The sequence below is a fragment of the Lathyrus oleraceus genome, chromosome 5 (assembly GCF_024323335.1).
Source record: "Lathyrus oleraceus cultivar Zhongwan6 chromosome 5, CAAS_Psat_ZW6_1.0, whole genome shotgun sequence".
Classification (NCBI taxonomy): domain Eukaryota; kingdom Viridiplantae; phylum Streptophyta; class Magnoliopsida; order Fabales; family Fabaceae; genus Lathyrus; species Lathyrus oleraceus.
In genome coordinates, this window is record NC_066583.1 from 646,098,747 (window position 1) to 646,118,760 (window position 20,014).

General features: G+C 38.4%; 1 non-coding gene across 1 annotated transcript; it reads left to right on the forward strand.

The window, feature by feature from the left end:
• Window positions 1–8,799: 8,799 nt before the first annotated feature.
• Window positions 8,800–8,906, forward strand: LOC127088972 (small nucleolar RNA R71). Its single transcript, XR_007790758.1, has one exon. It is a non-coding gene; the product is annotated as a small nucleolar RNA R71 (small nucleolar RNA).
• Window positions 8,907–20,014: the final 11,108 nt, after the last annotated feature.

The window sequence follows — 20,014 nt, forward strand, 5'->3', positions numbered from 1 at the left end:
GAATGATCCTGATAAAGGATATGCACATGCGGGTTAACTTTTTTCTGTTTGTTCATGCATTATTATTATTTTTTTGAAAAATAAACATGTTATGATGCAAATGATGCAAACATGACTGGTCAGACTGTGCATCTCAAGGCACAAGGTCGAAGCTTCGGCTTGAACTCGGAACCACCATTCATCTGAAACCCAAAGTCAACTGATAAACTATCATCTGAACCCAAATCTGGAGAACCGAGTCACCATAAATCCGACTTGGGGAGTTCCGAAATAAACGGAACTGGAGATTACATCACTATCATCACAAGAACATCCACCGAACGGATGACAGCCAGATCCTCTGAACAGGTACTCTCAAATTCAACCCGGGGATCCGAAATAAACGGAACCCGCTGATAAACCACGGACAGAACTCCGGCGTCCCTAAAATAAATGTCCATAATTCACAGTCACTATCAGTACCAGAGTCACCAACAAGTCACCAACAAGTCAGCAACTGTACCTGTAATGATGATTCCCTCCCCACTCACGGGTGTCATCTAGGCCAGGGTAAGATCGAGAGAAACGCAGAATAAACAACCCTTTCAAGAATATCATCCTGTGCACACCCGATGTATGCACCGATAATACCCCATCAGAGTCTGAACTGCTCGTGATATCAATGTTCCGCTAAGTGGCGCATACCACCCGCTTCCCATGAATCACTCTATTCCTAGGTTTCCTAGATTGCACTCATAACCTGGGTATTGGGCCTTTTACCTCGAGTAACTCCCTCCCCAAACAGAGAAATACAGCTAGCACAGCAGATGAATATGAATGAATGCAAACATTAATGCAAACAATAAATGCAAACAATAAACAATGAATGCAATAAATAACACAGCAAAAAGCAACCAAAGCCCTAACCTAGAGAACGCTAGGAGAGACTCGCTTAGGGAAGATGGACCAGCACAGGTCAACCTCTTCTTATCCCCAGCAGATTCGCCAGCTGTCGCATTACGCGAAAAACTGGCGGGAAAACAAGACAACAGAGCCGCCACCGTGCGTTATTTATCCCAAAAGAGGGAAAGGAAATGCTCAGAGTAAACCTGGAAAAAGCATGGTCTCGCGACCAAAGAGAATGGGATCGGGAGTCGGTTATGCGAAGGGAAGGTATTAGCACCCCTACGCATCCGTCGTACTCGACGGGATCCACGCACAATAGGAAGGAAAATGGTTGCTAAAACACTGCTCACAAACACACTGGCTGAAAGAGACACACGAAAACAAACTGAAACTGACTCGGCAGGATATCGCATCCTGGGCCTACTTAGTCTATCAAGCATAGACATCAGAGTCAAAGTAGTTCGAACTGGGGAACGACACATGCTCGCTAGGATATCGCATCCTATGCATACGTATCTTCTTGGACGAAGAATCAGAGCATTCGTAGCTCGGCTCGCGCACACAAACACAATAGACACAGGCAAACGTGGAACCCGAATGCCAATCGCTGGACTTATATCGGCTTCCGAACCAGAACGCACCCACACTGGAAACCAGATGCCACTTGATGGACTTATACCGGACTCCAAGCACACAACAAGAGGATACGGAATGCCAATCGCTGGGCTTACATCCGTCTCCTGACACACACAAGAAGAAGAAGGGTCTCGATTGCAACTAGGGCAAGAGAAAGGGAAGGTCTCAATCGCAACGAGGGCGAGAGAAAAGAATTAGTGTTAGTCGTTAGTCAAACTCGACAAGACATCGCATCTCGTGCCTACGTATCTCATCTGGACATGAGAATCAGAGTTGCCGTAGTTCGGCTAAACTATTCCTGTTGGTTTGTGTTTTTTAAGTGAATAACGTCACTACGCAATCTACCGGATGCTCAACCTTTGGAGACTTACTCACATGTAGTAGAAGGAGTTGACGTATCCTCAAGAGGGGATAATGTTTGTTTGTGTTTTAGGAAAGCTCAAGCAAGAAAGGAAGTCCTATACGAAGGAACCGTGCTACCTTAATTGTCATGCAAACGAGACTACGCGGAGTCTAGCAAACCTAGGGGATACAATCACACCACACAAACATATACAGCATGAAATAAACACACCAATAAGGGGCTCAAACATCAAGGCTAGGCTTTAGTCGAGGGGTCATGTCAACCTCGACAAACAAGCCTCTGTATCAAGGTGAGGTTAGCTCTTAACCTTGACATTGAGAGTCAAGGTAAAGCTGATGAAAGGTGAGTGAAGATTAGACTTCACAGCTCTTATCCCTGGTCAAGGAGAGCTTCAGACAATGAAGTGTGGGTCCAGAAAGTGGGAACCCTTCTACACTCAAGACACTGACACAACTGTACAACTGTACAAGATCTTGGGTTAGTGTCCTCAATGCATCAACACAGTAGTGTGAGCAGAGGGACGACTCAACAAAATAGCGGGAGATAGATTGCATATCTCTTTTATCCGCCAATTGCCTCATAGAGGTCTTTACCTGCTTGGGGACAAAAGTAAACAAGCACAAACATCGCCTCTTAAGGAGGACTTCAGACAGGTGCCTGGCCAAGTAACAGGCCAGGTCTTCCAGACTACATGGAGACAAGAAATTCTACCTCAATGCTAATGCTTAGCAAGCAAAGCAATGCCAGTTCTTAAAAGAACTGAGCAACTAAGGGTACCTGAAATCAATCAAATATAATCAGCATCCCAATCACAAAGTCTAAACCAACAAGATAAGAATCAACAATGTACAATCAAACAATGCAATGTGCAAAGCACAATCAACTCAAGTGAGCCAAGCATCCTACAAAATAAACCAAGTTAATCCATAACAAGTACATAAACCAAACTCAATCAACTTGAATTACTCTCCTTAAAGCAAATGCTTCTTCAACCTGAAAATCACATTCAAACATGAGATACAAGACCACTAGGGCAAGCCTAGGGTCAAAAGGAGATGAAAAATTCAAAACATCAAGTAAAAATTGATCAAAACCAAGATTAATCAAACAAGAATAGAATCTAATTGGTATCACATCAAAACTATGCACCAAATCCATTTCATAAGTTAAACATGTCAAACTATGCAATTTGGAATCACATTGGAGCAAACAGAATGATCACAATCAAATCAATACCAAAACAGCTCAATAAATTCCACAAAAATTCCAGCCTAAACAGAACACATTGAATGAGAAGCATATCAAATTTCATGATATTTGGACAAGTGGAAGTAAGGAAATTAAAATCAGGAAGTCATGGTATGCAAATACTACTTCAAACAAGACCACAAATCATGTGCCAACTTCAAATGAATGCCAAACAGTGGAAACAAATGATAAATGAATGGGACCAAAGCCAAGATGAAGTTAAGCATGTTAAGGACCAATCCACCAAATTTCATCTTCATATGATAAGGAATGAGAAATTTACAAGTCATGTAAGTTGATCACTCAAGAAAAGTTCACAAAATGGTAAACAGCAAACAAAAATACCAATCAAATAGGAAATTGATCAACAAATCCTACAAAAAATCTTGGTTAAACTAGACATACACAAGTAATCACATGCAAAAATTGAGAGCAAATGGCAAAGCAGAAGCATGGAAACAAAATTCAAGAACATGGCATAACATAGTGTGACACACATTGTCACACTCAACTTGACCACATCATATCTCTCTAACCAGGGACTCAAAATTAGCAAACTATATACCAAAATCACCAAGAAAGAGTCAAGAATATGCATGTAAAATTTCACACACTTTGGATAAGGAATCAAGATTTCATAAAGGAAATGGTAAAACATACACATGAAGCATACATGACCAAAGGCATTAGGCAAAGTCAAAAAATCAGCCAGGCACAACTTTTACTATCATGCCTAAAAAAACTAGAGAGAATTTGGAGATGAATGCAAAAATCCTCACTCAATTTGGATCAAGGATGAATATTCTATGATTTTTTTGAAGTTTGATCTAAAAATGAAATAAACATCTAAGAATTAAAATGAAATTATGTGAAACGAATGGCAAACTTGTAAATACTGAGCTAGGGGCGAAACGCCCCGTTTCAATTAGAACACATGGCGGCATAGGATTGGTTCATGGCATGGAAACGCGAACATCATGCAAAGCAAGCAACAGAAGGATCTAAAATTTTTTGGAAAATGAAATCAACCGCGTTCATCATGTTCAACAATCCTCAAGAACAAATTCTCACCAAAGTAATCATGCCATATACCATTCGAATCAGCAAATCATGTAGATCACTAAAACAGCAAGCATTCATCATAACTCTACTCATACTAATCAGATCGAGCAAAAGAAGGTTTCACATCCAAACTTAAATTCCAGATTTCTCTCTCAAATCTTAATGAATTTCAATTCTATAAATTGCATCGTACTCTACAATCTACAATCTACAAGAACCACATCTCAATTCCAGCAATGGTGAAGATTGAAATCCAACCTTATGAGTGAGCAGTTGTTGGATTCGCGCGTTTCCAGGTGTGAAATGATGAAACAGATTATGCTTGATGATGTAGGAGATGAATGAAGTAGCTCTTGCAGCTCCAGTACGCACCAGGTAGAAGAATTCTCAATTTGCCATGTGAAGAAGCTTGATTCAACAGTCACAATTGCTACGTGTTTTGGCCAGGATTTGTTGAAACAGTTCCTCAAGATTACCTGTAGAGAAGAATCAATGCAAGAACCAGCACAATAGATGATGATTTCAATGGAAATTGTGAAAAAAAGTGTGTGAAAGTGTGAAGAAAATTGGAGAGAATTTGATGATTTTCTGTTTAGATTTGAAAGAATGATTTGTCATTATGATTTTCTGTTACAATTAGGCCTTTATACCATACACTAGTCCACTTGTTAACCACAATTAGGCAAATTGGAAATGATTAGTGTAATGCACATGTTAAGCAAAGTGGCCAAAATGCCCTTTTCAATTGTAGCCAATGCATCAGTACAAAACCAGTTGGAGCAAGTCATATTTGATGTTTATGATGTGTAGAAAAAGGTTTCAAGTGCAAATGCCTTGTATTTTTGAAAATCACTATTTTTCCCACCAATTTTTAAATGGTTCACTTGAAAAATGACCTTTTGCTATGATGATTTTTGATGAAATGTGATGATGCAATATGATAGTACAGGTCAAATGTGACTTGCTCAAAAAAGAATCACCCAATTTGGCCAAATGGTTCATGAGTTATGGCCTTTTGAAGTTCAACATTTTCTGAAAATGATTTGATCATAACTTGCCAACCACAAATGAGAAATGAGTGTTCTTGGACTTTTTGGAAAGGTGAGAGCAAGATCTTCAACTTTCATGTTGGGAAAAATTCCATTTGAAGCTTGTATGATGAAGTAAATTTGAGGAGAAAAACTTTCCATTTTGGGCAGTTGAAATTACAGGTCACCTGCCATTTTTGGAAAGTTTTGATCTGACTTTATTTTCTTCAACCTTGATCTTTGATATGTCAAATGAGACTTGTATGGACATGAATGAAGCCTTTCAAACCATCTCCCACCTTCAAATCCATAACATCAGGCACAGTTGACCACAATTGACTTTTTATGGCTTCAGCTGAAATCCAGCTTGACTGATGACTTCTGAGCAACCAATCTTTGGCCAAATCTCTTCAAAATGATCCTTAGACCATATGAACTTGATAAATCAACCCTAGGGCTTTGTCTCAATGGAAATTGCACATGCTTGCTTGATTGACTGATTCTCCTGATCAATTTGACCTAATCTGTCTGAGGACTTGCACTTGGGCAAAAGGCCATGCCATGTTATGCCATGGACCATGTTATGTTAATGACCTGATGATGAAAATGTATGTACACAAGGTAGGTGCAAATTTGAGGTGCTACACTAGGTAGGAACGAAATTTATCCAGAGCGAACACTATGGTTAAAAGTTCCTTTTCTGTGGTGGCATAGTTCACCTGTGCAGGGTCTAGGGTTCTACTTGCATAGTATAATGCATGAAGTTTCTTATCCCTTCTTTGTCCTAAGACTGCGCCTACAACATAGTCACTAGCATCACACATGATTTCAAAGGGTAATCTCCAATCGGGCGGTTGCATGATAGGTGCGGTAATAAGAGTTGTTTTCAATTGTTCAAACGCCGTTAGGCATTTATCGTCAAAGATGAATTCGGCGTCTTTCATCCATAAGCTAGTCGGTGGTTCGGTGATTTTTGAGAAATCTTTAATGAATCGCCGATAAAAATCGGCGTGTCCTAAGAAGCTTCGTATTTCTCTTACGGTTTTCGGAGGCTGGAGGTTTTCTATAACTTCTATTTTGGCCTTGTTGACTTCAATCCCCTTGTTGGATACTATGTGTCTGAGTACAATTCCTTGTCGGACCATGAAATGGAATTTTTCCCAATTTAGCACAAGGTTCATTTTTACGCATCTTTTTAGTACCATTTCAAGATTCGATAAGCATCCTTCAAAGCTCTATCCGCATACAGAGAAATCATCCATGAAGACTTCCATGATGTCATCTATGAAATCAACAAAGATTGACATCATGCATCTTTGGAATGTTGCGGGAGCGTTACACAGTCCGAATGGCATTCTTCGGTAGGCGAATGTACCATAGGGGCATGTGAAGGTCATTTTCTCTTGTTCGTCGGGATGAATAGGAATTTGGAAAAATCCCGAATAACCGTCTAGGTAGCAGAAGTGAGAATGCTTAGCCAATCTTTCAAGCATTTGATCGATAAACGGTAAAGGAAAATGATCCTTCCGAGTGGCTTTGTTTAATTTTCTATAATCAATACACATTCTACTTCCAGTAACCACTCTTTATGCTATAGATTCTCCTTTTTCATTATTCACAACTGTGACGCCTCCCTTCTTTGGTACGACATGTACTGGGCTGACCCATTGACTATCGGATATCGGGTAGATAATATCTGCTTCTAACAGCTTTTGCACTTCTTTCTTTACTACATCACTCAAAATGGGATTTATCCTTCTTTGATGTTCTCTAGAGGTCTTACTGTCTTCCTCTAGCATTATGCGATGCATGCATATGGAAGGGCTTATTCCTTTTAGATCTGAGATATTGTAGCCGAAAGCAATTGGGTATTTTCTAAAAACGTGTAGAAGCTTTTCAATCTCTATTTGCCCTAAGTCTGCATTTACTATTACAGGTCGCTCAAGTTCAGTGTCTAGGAATTCGTACCTTAGATTTTTGGGTAACGTCTTAAGTTCTAGGGATGGTTTCTTTGGGCAAGGCATATGATCGAGCGTTAGTGCTAGGCATTCGCTTAGGTTGTCATCTTGGTATTCCTTACTTAAATTTTCATCTTCAAAAGTAGGAGGCCTTGGAATTTTTAGTTTTTCGAAGTATGATGTTTGTTCATTCTCCATCTCTTTTATGCATTCGTCGATGACATCTAGTAGACAACAGGTATCATCTATTGCTGGTGCCTTTAGGAATTGCGTCAAAATGAATTCAACTTTTTCCTCACCAACTTCAAAGGTTAGCTTTCCTTTCTTAACATCTATAATAGCTCCGACTATAGCTAGGAATGGTCTTCCTAATATGATAGGGATGTTGGAATCCTCTTTTATATCCATGATTATAAAACCAGTAGGAATATATAATTTTCCTATGCGCACCAGAACATTTTCTATCATACCTACGGGAAATTTAACAGAACGATCTGCAAGTTGTACAGACATCCTCGTAGGTCTTAGTTCTCCCATTTTTAGCCTTTCGCATATGGACAAGGGCATTAAACTAATACTGGCTCCTAAGTCGCATAGTTCTTTGTCGATGACAAACTTTCCGATTACACAGGGTATGGAGAAACTACCTGGGTCTTTCAGCTTAATAGGCATATTGTTTTGTATTATGGCGCTACACTCACTAGTAAGTGTAACGACTTCGTTATCCTCTATCTTCTTTTTGTTAGATAAGATTTCTTTGAGAAAATTAGCATATGAGGGCATTTAAGTGACGACTTCTGTGAAGGGTATTGTGATATTCAATTATTTTAGAAGCTCTACGAGTTTTTTAAATTGTCCTACACTTTTAGATTTAACAAGTCTTTGAGGATAAGGGATAGGGGGTTTATACGATGGTGGAGGCACATAAGGTTCTTATTTCTCTACGGCCTCTTCTTTTTTATCTTCCTCTTGTTCTTCTTCCTTCTCAGTTACCTTACCTTGGTCTTTATGCATGGATGGGTTTTGAGTTCTAGGATCGGTCGGTCCGTCTAGTCCTGTCCCACTTCGTAGTATAATAGCATTTGCATGACCTTTCGGGTTTGGTTGCGGTTGTCCAGGAAATGTGCCTGCAGGAGCAGCAGTAGGTGCTTGTTATTGAGCCACTTGCGAGATTTATGTTTCCAACATTTTGTTGTGGGTGGCTAATGCGTCTACCTTGTTTGCTAATTGCTTGATTTGCTCACTAGTGTGTATGTTTTGATTTAGGAAATCCTTATTCGTTTGGGCTTGGGTAGCTATGAAGTTTTCCATCATTATTTCTAAGTTTGATTTCCTATGAGCATTTTGAGTATTTGTGGCGGCTTTGTGATATCCTGGTGGTACAACAGGTGCTTGCTTAGGTGCATACAATGCATTATTGTTTTTGTACGAAAAGTTAGGATGGTTCTTCCAACCTGCGTTATAGGTATTTGAGTAAGGGTTTCCTTGAGCATAGTCCACATGGTCTGTGGAGGTTCCTGTCAAAAGTTGACATTCTGGGGTAGTATGCCCTTGAATGTCTTTGAGCATATTGTACAAGAGACCGTTGTAAAAGGTATGAATGATCAACCATTCTTCTAGACCGTGATGTGGATAAAGCCTCATCATGTCTTTGTATCTCTCCCAAGCTTCAAAAAGTGATTCATTATCCTTTTGTTTAAACCCGTTTATTTGGGCTCTTAGCATAACCGTCTTACTAGGTGGGAAATATCGGGCTAAGAAGACTTTCTTCAACTCGTTCCACGTAGTGGCAGAGTTGGATGGTAGAGACTGGATCCAAGCTCTAGCTCTATCTCTTAATGAAAATGGGAAAATACGTAGTAGTATAACTTCTAGGCTGACACCACTCGCTTTCACTGTGTCTGCGTATTGCAAAAATACTGACAAGTGTAGGTTCGGGTCCTCCGTGGGACTAGAGGGGACGATTTTGCACTCCTTCGGCCATCTCTGGTTGAATAACTGATTCAGAAGTAGGGTTGTTAAGGTCAGGAAGATTTAGCTTGATACGATGTTCCCGTATCAAGTCTCATATCTGGTGTTCTAATCTAAGATAACGCTCTGGTTCGTCGAACTGTAGTTTTAATTTCTCGCCTTGAGGGCGAGTACTTGGCATACACTCGACAAATGTAGAAAGGGAAAAATAATTGTTTGCCTTAGTCTATACTGGGCAACACTGGAGTTACGATATCGACTAAATTAGTCCCCGACGACGGCGCCAAAAACTTGGTCGCGACTTAGTAAGTCTATGGGAATCGTGACTGCAAGTGCAGAGTCCTATCGCGTAGTTTTAAAGATTATCGAACCCAAAAGGACTAATAATCGAACATATCGTGGTCTAATGTTGCTATGTAAATCTAAGGCTGATGATCATTCTAAGATTGGAGGGATGAAGAGAAATAACTATAACGTAAATAGAAGATTAATAAAGATATATGATAAAGGGATATCGGTGTGTAACACATCAAACTTCAGGGATTCGATAGATAGTTGGTGTAATCTTATTGGTCAAAATATTCTTTAGTAGAAATTATTTATAGAAAGGACTTAGTCTCACACTCTCGTTTTTATTGACTCTGACCATACTCCTAAACCAAAATGCTTGGCTCTCACGGTCTCATTTTGAATTTAAAAGTAATTTTTGAATATGAATAAAGTCCAATTTATCCTAAAGCACTCTCGTTATGTTTAGAATTAATGCTTAGTTTCAGTTATCTGGTTAAAATCTCAAACTCTCGTTCTTGTTGACCGTAACCTTAGCTTGTTTTGTACTCTCGTACGAAAAATAGTTTGATTAAAATAAGAAACTAAAAACCGGAATAATAAGTTTTATAAAAAACTAACACCAATTATTTATGAATCTCGTCGTTTCGACGGTCTTTACATACCGATACCTAAAGGTTTAGCCGGACATGGATCCGGTAACAGACATGGTATTTGGAAAATCAAACATGCAATAAGGCATAAATAAATAAAACAACAATCAAAATAAAACCTGGATTACGAATTGAGAATTGGAACTGAATCTTGATTCTTCGATTAAAATAATGTCGGCAGGCTTTGGTGATGAGTAACCGTTACAATTGAATTCAAATGCATAAATAAGAAATCGCAATAGTCTCCGATGTGGAGAACTATTACTTTTACAAAGTAAGAAAACTTCCTAGCAAACTAAAAGAAAATAATTCTGACTAAAAATAATCCGTAGATTGAAAACTGGAAGAAGAGAGAGCCCCCGCAACGAGACTGAGAGAGAGTCCTTATATATTTTCCACATCCCTAATTTGTAGCGAAGGTGGGTGGAATCGTGGCTAGACACATGGAGAAAAAGAGGGAAGACTAGGTTGTGGCGGTTGCCACAACCCTCATCTTTGACTCCGTGGCGAGCGCCACAAATATAGGGTTGAGCGCCATATTTCCTCATGCTTGGTGGCAGGCGCCACCACCTCCTTGGGTTCATGTGGCGGGCGCCACACACCCTAGATTATGGGCGCCACAAACCCATTTACTTTGGTGGCCCATTATCTCTATTTTTCTCCATTTTCTTCTCTTTTTCTTTCATTTTTGCTATTTTCCATTTTGCTTGCTGTAAACCTTTTAATCGATAAATACCTGCAATAAACATAAAATATTGCGTAATAATAAGTGTTAATCAAGTAAAAAGCAATGCATATGGAGCCAAAAATACGATACGTTTTCGCGTTATCAGGAATCTCAAGGATAAATTCCCAAGACCCAGATTGTTGGGAAATATATCCAAAATCTCGAAAAGGGTGGTCGACAAATGCCTTTATTCCTTAAAGAGGTCCAGCCGACTAAACCACATGATGTAAAAGAAGTACATTTATAAGTATTGGGTCCTTGATAAGTAGCGTCGATAGCACATTGGAGCAGTTACTATCGAGGGTTCGTGAAGAAGTGGGAAGTAGTTACCACTCAATGTGGGTTTTAAATAGAGTGTCTTGGAAGACACGTAAGTACACTAGTAGAAACTTGAAGATTGAACATAGAGTAAACGCAGTAATCCCGCAATAATCATAAATGTCATCGATGGTTACTTTGTAAACATAATAAATAGTAGACTCATACATGGGATCAAGGGCCACAAAATGTCATACATACTCTCCATACCACTGGAGTACCTGAGCCAAAGAGCGAAATAGTTGAGCGAGAAACATGTATGCGCCTGCATCCACTCTTTTTTAGTCTTTTTTCTTCCTTAAATGAAATATATATTTTTACCTTCATTTTATTTAATGTCATTTATTGTATTTTACCTTATCATTTATCACAACATGACTTTATTTACAGTCTTTTTCTACGCTGCATTCAATTCACACGCACGTGTCTTGACACAAATTATTTGCATAAATTGCTTTGGAGATTTTTCGAGTTAATCTCACAGACTTTCAAACTCGTGATTGTTTACCAAAAACATTGGTAAACAAGCTGGACCCTTTTATGCAAATATTTTTGCAGAAAATAAGTGTCTTACATTATTTTTTTTATAGTGTCTTCCGTTTTATGGTCTTCCTTGTTGTATGCACTTCGGGAGTGGTAAGAGACTTTTCGAAATGTCTCAAAAAAAACAAACTCCTTCCTAGAGTAATACTCCAAACCCAAGAGGACAACGGGCGGTTACTAGCATCGACAGTTCTATGGCTCCAACCTCAGTCGAGGAGATGCCCACTATCATAAGCCAAGAAGTGGTGTATTCTATACCACAAGATGTGAGAGTTTAGTCACCATAAGCTTCAAATGCTCTAACGTTTTTTAGGGAATTACAGAATTTAGGAGACCAAAGGCCTCCTTATCTAGGTTTCTCATTACCTAAGAAGGAACAACCGCATGACATGCAAACTGCGATGATGACAAGCCTACACCCTAGTACGTCAATCTGTTATGAAAACGTAATGGTAACGGCATCGCCCTTTAACTCGTATTTGACTTCAGCGTCCACCATGGGAAACTTTGGCTAACTTAGACAACCACCAGAAGGGGGGCATTTTCCTCCCCATAGTGATTTTTCCTTAACCAATAACTCTCTCCAAGTCATGAATAGTTAATGGATAAAAGCAACCACGATATGGTTCACATGATTACATAGCAGATAGGCAACATGTTTAGCCCACTTATAAAAAACACGAATATGAGTTATCAACAGTTAAACCACCAAATGGGTAGGATTGCTATTTTTTTGGGCACCACTTGTGCCGCCGACTCTAGTACCTAACATTCCTCAGGGGCTAACCCCCCCCCCCCCATAAAATAGGGTTGTCGGAAATAATCAAAGGCCATAAGGCCTCGACGTGATCCTAGTGCAATACAAACAAGATGTCGAACAAGTCCTGAGTCAAGCCCGACAGGACAACATGGGGGTACAAGATAATATCACCAACGTCGTTAAACGCATTTTGGTCTTGAATACCCTCAACATGGGCTTCCACGGCCCAAACTATATACCCATATTGTCTGAGTATGTAAGGCAAACCAAATTGCCTAGGGGATGGAAAGTCCTAAAATTCACCAAGTTTATTGGCGACACTAGTGAGTCCACCATCAAACACGTCGCCCGGTACCAGACCGAGGCTGGTGATTTAGCCAACAATGAGAACCTAATTATTTTCTAAAATCATTGACAAATAACGCTTTTACATGGTTCACCACCCTTCCACCCAATTCCATTTTTACATGGGCCAAATTAGAGAGGGCATTTCACGAGCAATTCTACATGGGGGAAATGTAAGATTAGCCTCAAGTAATTAGCCAGTGTGAGGCGAAAGGTGGCTGAATGTATCAATGATTACCTCAATAGTTTTAGAACCTTAAAAGCGAGATTTTTTACACAAGTGTCAGAACTTGGGTTAGTTGAACTGGAAACAAGGGATCTTGACTACTCCATTAGGAAGAAGTTAGACACCCAATACTTGAGAGATATGACTCAGTTGGCCAATAGAGTTCGACAAGTCAAACGGTTAAAAGTTACGAAGGCTAGAACTTCCAAGTTCAGTAAAAAGAACGTAGCTTATGTCGAAGTCGACAACATAGGAAACTCATCTGGCTCAGAGTATGAGTATGTGGAGAAGAATAAGGTTATTGTGGCCTAACTAAATCCAGAGCCTCCTTACACATGCAAGCTGCTGAAACCCTCAAACGGGAAGAAATACGTAGAGCCCAAAAATGAAAAATTCATTGCTAGAACATATACCTTCGAAGTTACTAAGTATGCCGAAATCTTTAATCTATTGGTTGCTGATGTATAAATCGTTGTACCTAAATAGGCTAAAGTTTCACAATTATAACAAAGAAAGAAAAAAGGTTTTTGTAAATTCCATAATGTTTTGGGTCATAAAACTTCTCAATGTGTACTTTTCAAGGACCTGATGCAAAATGTTGTCAAGGATGGCAGACTTAAGTTTGCTGACAAGCAGAAATCATGCTCAGAAGAGGAAGTTAGAGCTAAAGTTAAGGCTCTCTTTGTCGAGTCAATGGGCATCATGGTTGTCGACACGGTCGACAGTGCTCGAGCTGAAGACAACAAACCAAATTGCGAGGATCAAACAACAAAGGCCTATCCCAAAGTTGAAAAAAACTAGTCGATTTTTTGAATCGTTGCGGATTAAAAGATTTAGAGGTAATGTTGTGTCCTAGGTGGAGCTCTGTGTATGACAAAGAAGCTGCTAAAGAGCTGGTAAGGGTGTGCATGGATAACCATTTAATATGAATCAACTCATTTTTTTATGGTTATGGCTTATAAATCGAACCACTTGTCACAAAAACCAACTTAAAATTTATAACTGTTTCCGAACCGGTTTTAAATCGGTTTTGATTTTAATCCAATTATATAATTAAATTTAAATCTTATTTCCTTTAAAATAATATCAATTTTTAAACTTAAATACTTAAATAAATTTTATGAGGTTTTAAAATAATTTTTCTTTAAAAAAAAATTTCAAAAAAGAAAATAAAAAATATTTCAAAAAAAATGAAAAAACAAAAAATATTTTGAAAATAGAAAAAAATTCTGAAATAAAAAAGAAACGGAAAATTTTAAAATTTTTAAAAAATCTAAAAAAAATTCAAAATTCAAAATAATTTATATTTTGAAATATAAAATGTCATTTTTTTTAAAAACAAAAATTATTTTTTTCCTGGAAATATTTTTTTTTATTCTTAAAATTTGAAAAAATAATTTTTTCCGAAAATTTAAAAAGTTCTGAACAAAAATATTATTTAACATAAAATTCTAAACTTCTTTTGTACAAAAAATAATTTTTTTTTCTGAATTTAATTATTTTCTTAAATAGAAAAAGAATCTTGAACTTTTTTTAGAATAATTTTTTTAATGAAATTTTAAATAATTAACTTTAAAAGAGTTCAAAATATAAAATTGAATATGTATACGATGAAACATGAAAATAGACAAACATATAAACTTAACACATAATGAATTTTGGATACCCAATAACTAAATCACATTATTATCATGGATACTGGTTTTTATTTGGATAACAAAATAGATATCCACATTTATATTTTAGTATTTTGTTTGGATTTTTAAAAGTGGAATAATTTGGAAAATAATTTGGTTAAGGATAACCGGTTTTTTTGCACACCCTAAGAGCTGGAGAGGGCAAACCCTTATCAAGCCAAAAAATTTGTTCGACAGGGTAAACCCAAGGAACCTTTCTCCAACAAAGGAAAAGGCCCAACAAAGTTCCAAGGTAGGACTTATGTCCTACCGCAGATACATCTCCTAGAGAATGGTTACGCCCTGCTCGGAAATCAGAAATTGGTGGGGGCAAATGGAAATTAGTGAATGTTGATTCTGATTCCTCATACAAAGACAAATCTCAAGTTTCGAAGAAACACTCTCATGCATCTCATAACTACATAGGAAAAAAACCCATGATTTGGAATCCGTGGAGGAGACACTAGAGAAACAAGAAAGTTGCACGAGAGGCTGGAAGCTCCAGCAAAAGTGATAACATTTAATCTGTCAATAAAGGTCGAATTAGTCGACGACCAATCAGGAAAATGTTGTTTCCCCCTCTATCACCCATAAAGGAGGATAAAGCAACGAAGGATAAAGTAGTCCAAGACATCGATATAGAGACAGACAACTTTGATTCAGGGTCTGAGGCAGAATTAAATATCATTTGCAATATGATATATGTGTTGCCCTTCGAGTACGAAACGATCATAGAAGTGATTGAGGAAGAAGGTCTCAAGGAAGAACTAGCTACCCACAAACCTCGGTGCTATTATGTGAGGAATGACGACTCAGTTAATAAAGATCATGTCATTTTTGAAAGGCAATGTATGGCCAAGCAACAACACTATAAGCCTTTGTTATATAAGGGCCAAGGTAAACGGCGTGGGGGATCAACAAAGTTTTGATCGACTGTGGGGCATGTGACAATGTAATGCCTCGATCCATTTTGGAAAAATAGGCAAATTTACCATAAATTTATCCTGTAACAACATGGTATTGTCCAAATATGAGGCCAAAACCAGCAAACCTTTAGGGGTCATTCAAGTTAACGTAGTGGTGGGAACTCTTGCAAGGCCAACATTGTTATGGTGGTGCCGACTAAAGCAAACTACAATCTGCTATTAGGTAGAGAATGGTTGCATGAAGTAGGATGTGTACCCTCGTTTATGCATTAGAGGATCAACATCGGAAGCCTGGTAGGATTGTCAAAACCATCGAAGCGAATCAAAGTTTTTTCAGAGCGAATGTCAATCACATCGGCAAGCTTAACTTTGACAAAACAATTGGCTAATATTTTGCCATAAAAACCTGGCGGAGGAGGATATAACTTCGAAGGGCATGAGGTATGCTACCCGGTGAAGCTACACGCTTAATACAGGTTTACATGGGAATATGAAATTGTCGGAGGGTATAACCGATGGTTTTAATCTGATGGAGACCATGATTGAGTCAAGTGTGTTTGCTTGGATTTTGGCCTATGTGGCTGAAAATAAAATGCATGTGGCCTTGGAGGCCGAATCTCAAAAAATACTAGTTGTCGGAGCCATTAATCCTGAGAACTCTTGGGTAAATCAATCTGGCCTTACCGACCAAACAAGAACTTCAGAAAGCCCAAGTTTGGATTGCATATATGATGATGAGCCTTTGCGGTTCGAGAAAGACCCAACAATCTTGACCAAGAAAATGCAGGCGCGAGATCCTTTAGAAGAGGTATACTTGGGAGATGGGACGATGAAAAGACCTTCATACATTAGTGCCAAAATCTCCCCACACTTAAAAGCTTAAGTAATCAAGGTTCTAAAAGAGTTCAAAGATTGCTTTTCCCGGGACTATGATGAAATTCCCGAACTTAGTCGCGATTTAGTAGAATTAGTGTTATCGATCAGACCTGATAAGAAGCCAATAAAGCAGACCCCGAGGAGGTTTGCTCCTAAAATCATGTCCAAGATCAAAGTTGAGATGGAGAGATTACTCCGAAACAAGTTCATCAGACCTGTCAGGTATGTCAAGTGGCTTTCTAATATTGTTCCAGTTATTAAGAAAAACAGAACCCTTAGAGTCTACATAGACTTTAGAGATCTTAATGATGATACTCTTAAAGAAGAATATCAAATGACAGTGGCTGAGATGTTGGTCGATTTTACGGTTTGATTCGAATACCTGAGTCTCCTCGATGGATACTCTAGTTACAACCAAAATTTTCATTGCGGAGGAAGAAGTAGCAAAAATGGCATTTTGATGCCCAGGGGTCATAGGCACATACAAATGGGTAATGATGCCTTTTTTCCTGAAAAATGTTGGTGCTACTTACCAGAGAGTAATGAAATTGATGTTTCACGACTTTATTAAAACATTCATGCAAGTGTACATTGATGACATTGTTATCAAATCTTTATCTAAGGATGGCCACCTTGACCATCTTCGACAATTTTTCGAAAGGATGAGGAAACGTGAACTTAAAATGAACCCGCTAAAATGTTCTTTTTATGTTCATGCAGGGGATTTTCTTGACTTTGTTGTCTATAAGAAGGACATATAGATAAACTCAAACAAGACAGAATCCATACAAAATACGGAGTCTCCAACCAACAAAAAACAACTTGAGTCCTTGTTAGGAAAAATCAACTTTCTAAGGATATTCATTTCGAATCTAAGTGGTAAGACAAAAGTATTCTTACCGCTACTACATTTAAAGAAAGAAGAAGGTTTCAGATGGAGGCCAGAACATCAACTAGCCTTTGATGAGATTAAGAGGTACATATCAAAGCCTCCAACGTTGTTACCTCCCATGAGGAACAAATCTATGAAGTTGTATATTGTTGCATCTGAGTCAACAATTGGGAGTATGTTATCCCAAGAAGATGATGATGGTGTCCAAAGAGCCATATATTAATTAAGTAGAACATGAATGATGTTGAGACTAGATACACTATGGTAGAAAAATTATGTCTATCATTATATTTTTCTTGCATCAAACTCAAGCATTATAATCTTCAAATGTGTTTGTTTATTCATACTTCGACATAATTAAACATATGTTATCGAAACCAATTTTACATAGTAGAGTTGGAAAGTGGACATTAGCCCTAAATGAATACTCTTTAACTTGTGCACCCTTAAAATCCCTGAAAGGCCAAATTATTGATGATTTCATAGTAGATCAAGCAGTAACATAAATAGCGTAGAACTATGTCGAGTTCCTGGCATGGAAACTATATTTTAATGGTTCCACTCATTCCTAGGGAACAAGTGTAATGGTTTTCATCATGTCCCTGGGAGGATTTCCCATTAGGTATAAGTTCAAGATCAACGACCATTGTTCCAAAAATGAGGCTGAATACGAAGGCTTGATCATAAGTCTTACAATATTATTAGACTTGGGGGCAACCGGAGTCGAGATCAAGGGTAACTCTGAACTCGTGATCAAATAGTTAAAAAGGGAATACAAATGTAATAAAGATAATCTATTAATATACCTCGTCATGGAAAATTCAATGCTTAAACGATTTCAAATTGTGGATATTGAACATATACCATGAATACAAAACCAAGAGGCCAACAATTTGGCCCAAGTAGCCAAGAGAAATTAAAGAACTTAACTGAAGTAAAAGACAAACTAGTATCAACTAGCGTTATCAGACCAGAGTTATCAACGCTAAAACTGGTGAGAGTAGAGGAGTTACCAGGATTTTTTGGAAATTTTGAAACTTTTGCCATTGACAACATAACAAACAATGATTAGCGAAAGGAAGTTGTTGTGTTCCTTAGAAACCCAACAGGAACAACGGATCAAAAAACAAAATACAAGGTGTTAAGTTACGTCATTATTGGGAACAAGTGGTTCAAAAATACTCCACAAGAGGTGTTGCTCAAGTGCATTAGTAAGAGTGAAGCCTAGTTGGAAATTTCTGGCACTCAAAGCGGATCATGTGGCGCTCACCAAGTAGGCCACAAAATGAAAGGGTTGTTGTATCGATAGGGAGTATGTTGTCCCACCATGCTGAAGGATTGCATTGAGTTTGCTCGATGATGTTAAAAGTTCCAGAAACATGGAGGAATAGAACATGTACCCGCCAGTTCTCAAAGGTGAAATCAACCTAACACACAAACATTTTCTACTTCGAACTACGGAGCTATGATTCCTCAACACCTGATGAGTGATACGTAGGCACAATGGCCACAATTCTTGGCGAGCACAATAATAAAAAACCCAAAACCATTTCTTTCACACTCTTTTTGAAAATAAGAATAAATAGAAATAAGTGAGATAAATACCCACGTACACAGACAATCTAAATGGTTCCCATGGAGTACCATGGACATGAGAGGTGCTAATATCTTCCCCTTTTGTAATCTAATTCCGAACTCAAGTCTCGGTTGTGAGACCGATTCTTTATCCGTACCTTTGTGCTTCCCATGCACACATTTATTCCTTCGAGGTTTTATCGACTATTTCCCCTCTCTTCTTCGATAAAGGAATCCAAAATAAAATTCGATGGCGATTATTCTATTTAGCCTTCTTTATTTCTTCTCTTTGATTGAAAGGGTGCATTATTTTGTTCAATCCCGGTTCCTCGCCTTCGTTAAAATCCTGGTTGCGACAGCTGGCGACTCTACCGGGGACCGAGATTCCCTAAGCAAGTCTAGCCTATTTTTGGTTGTTTTTCCTATTACGTATGTGGGGATTTATTCGCTAATTTATTTTTGCATTCTTTTATTCTTTATTACTAACTTGTGTTTATCTTCCTTTGTTGGTCAAAAACTTTGACTTTGTAACGAAGAAAATGGTTATAATAATGATTGAAAATTAAAACCTTGTGTGAAAGACTCTTCACCTGAGTCTCAGAGCTTACTTGAGATATGAGAGGTTGAGTAGTATTGGTCCCTAGGGAGCTTTCCTCGTGAAGGGTCGTACGAGAACCTCACTTAGTGGTATACTTTCTTGGAGGTATTGATGACCGTTGAGCTTTCGGTGTCAACACCCTTATCTCCATTAGAGTTTGTGACCTTAAGAACTCATTTTTATAACATTAAACCTTGGCCGGCCTAGACTGATGGTCGCGTAGTATAGGTCCCCAGGGAGCTTTCCTTGCGAGGGTTGATATGAAGATCTCACTTAGAGTAGACTTCCTTGATGGAGTTGCCGCCTGACAAGTAAATTGACATAAGAGGCAGACAGTCAAGGAAGTCCATGGCTCTAATGGCAGTGTCTTACACTGAATCTCTCAAAAGCCTAGATCATGCAAAGTGAGAACCCTAGTGTGATAAGCAGTCATTATTAACCCCATTCCTCGTCACAGTA